Here is a 2,891-nt window from a genome sequence, read left to right as displayed (position 1 = left end):
AACAGAAAAATACTAAACAGAATACATTGAAGGAGAAGAGAAACTGCTAGCTTAGGTAGCTCTGAGACTTCTGTGCCTTGCACTCTCAAATCTTACTCCTTGCTCCAATCAGTGGTTGTTCTCTCTTTTTAAAGAAGAGGGAAGCCTCCACACTTGAAGCCAACACCCAAACCAACTTCTTCCTCCTTCAACAAACAGAACCGGTTCGGCCACATAGAGAGAGAAGAGATAACCATGCAAAACCCAACATGCAATTACCTCTGGTCCTTTCTTGATCATCACCCTTCATCAATCCGAGCTCTCCATCCTTGGCTTGCTCTCCAAGATGGATTTCTGGCCCTTGATGCTTCATGATGATAATGACTTCATCTGCTTCAATCTCTGCCTCAACCATCACTTCGCCACTCTAGCTACTCCCTGTGGTGGTTAAACAGAATCAAAGACAAGCCATGCTTCAAGAATCTCCCTTGCTGGCCGAATCTTTACCTTCCATTTTTGAGCATGAAGAGCTCAAGATAACCTCACCGAATCTAACCACATTTGGTAAGTATCTTAGCCACAGCTCATTTTTATTTTAGTATGTTTTCTTGCCATCATTGTGATGGTCTTGTAGCTTGCCTTCCCTTCTTTTTGATAGCTCAAAGTAGCTTCAATGGCTTCCATAATTTCTGTTGAAGTAACCGAAGAGAAGAAAGAGATGAGAGAGAAGATAAAGTTGAACTAAAAGCATGTAATGAGTTTGAATAAAGTAAAACAAGCTGAATTAATTCCTACTCCCCTTTCTTTCTTGGTGGTGTGTAGCATTAATGAGCCATCAAATCAATTGTATAATCTCTCTCATATTTTCAAGGTCTGCAATGACTCCAATTAATAAAATTTGGATTCCATCAAAAGATAAAAGTGATATCCGTTGAAGCATGCAGCACATAATCAAAGGAATGGGTTTCTTTTGTTAAGTGAATAAAATAATATTGTGCCCCATTTCCTTTTAATTTCGGACCAAGCATTTTTAGTCTCATACCAAGACCTTTAATTGGGCTTGTTATCACAATTACTAGTCCATTTAATAAAACACTTGTTTCAGCCGCCATCCTCATAAAAATTTTACCATCAAGGCTGAATGTTGATTTTATTGGGCTTGGGATCTCTTCTTTTCATTTCGGCCCAAATATAAAACCTGCAACACAAAATTATTAATTAACATATGTTAAATGAAAATTAAATTAATAATTTTGTAATTAATGATTTTAATAATGTTTAGTCATCACAAATATTAATTTAGAGTTTTCCAAACTCATCAATCTCCCCCTTGATGACAAACATTATTAAAATTGAAATGGAGAGAAATTTAAAGATTGAGTAAAGAATACTCCCTTTGAATTTTAATTTTTTCCCTTTCTAAATGTCACATGGCTCCCCCTTAATATATACCATTTTTACCAAGGGAAGCACTAACCTGTAACATTTTAATCAAGCTTCAAGAACAATGTTATTTAGCATGTTATATGATGCTAAATGCTTGATTTATGAGCAGTTTTAATTGATAATCAAAACTCATTTGATATCATAAACTGATTTACTGCTCAAACTACAACATAATTAACCAAAAAAATATATATATTTTTAAATAAATTGCTGTTTTAAAAAAAATTTTCCAATCAAATCAGAGCAACATACTTATGGTAAGAAAATATTTTCAATCACGACATGATCACAGCAATTTTCAACATTTATTTTCATACCTAATGCTTAAAGGAACTGCCAAAAATAAAGTATTCAGCAAACATGTTTACCAAGATGAATCCGAATATTCCTATTCCACTAGTAGCAAGCATATTCATCAAGATAAATCCAGCGCTTCAACCACTAGAATACATGTTCACAACCAGGCAGCCACATTATTAAAGCAAATGCAGCACAAGCATTATATCAACAAAACATCATCTTCAAAAACACAATATTTATAACAAGGATAATCATAAATCCACACGGATTTCATTCCCTGTTTTCATGATTTCAATTCCCTGTTTTCATGATTTCAATTTTCAGCACTTTCTCCCCCTTTTGTCATCAAAGGGTCTTGCAAAACAACATACAAAAGGTAGAATATTTGTTTTTCACTAAAACACAATGGTCCAGTCAGCACACTTGCATTTGAGCAAATGACAATCAAAGCTCAACTCGAAATCAATCCACTAACACAAAGTGCTCAAAATAGAGTCAAATAAGAGTATAAAACAGAGCAAAACAGGTCTGCAAAACAGTGCAACAAATCAATGAAACATAACCGTTTCAATTTTCAATTAAGCTTTTTTTTTCTCCCCCTTTTGTCATCAAGGAGGGACCCTGCAAAAAATGAGAAAAAAGCAATGCAGTCTATAATAGTTCAAGACAAGTGAAAATAGTTCCTAGAATCAAGGGATGAGGGAAGGATAAAGATTTGATTTGACAACTTCCCAAAAGCATGATTAAGGCAAACTCAAAAACGGGTCAGAGCAAGGTCAAAGAGATTTTGTGAATTTATTTTTCAAACAAAACGAGAAACTATCAAAACTGTCATGGTGGGGTCAAGGAATTTTGGTGGGGCCCATAAAATTTGAATTCTGCGTTGCCTCCCCCTTGACCATAGCTTCTTCATCATCCCTGCATTTTTATCTCATCCAAACCTACGAGACAAAACAGAACAGAATCAACTTTTCACAATTTATCAATGAAACTTAAATCAAACATTCCCAAACTTTTTCTCAGGGTACAGAATCTGTCTTCACAGAGGGATTTTGTAAAAATATCAGCAATTTGGTCTTCAGATTTTACAAATTGAATATCAATAGTTCCCTTTTGCACATGTTCTCTAATGAAATGATATTTTATCTCAATGTGCTTAGTTCTTG

This window comes from Arachis ipaensis, chromosome B3 (genome assembly GCF_059453495.1).
Source record: "Arachis ipaensis isolate K30076 ecotype BB chromosome B3, ASM5945349v1, whole genome shotgun sequence".
NCBI classification, from domain to species: Eukaryota; Viridiplantae; Streptophyta; class Magnoliopsida; order Fabales; family Fabaceae; genus Arachis; species Arachis ipaensis.
This window is presented reverse-complemented; position numbering follows the sequence as displayed.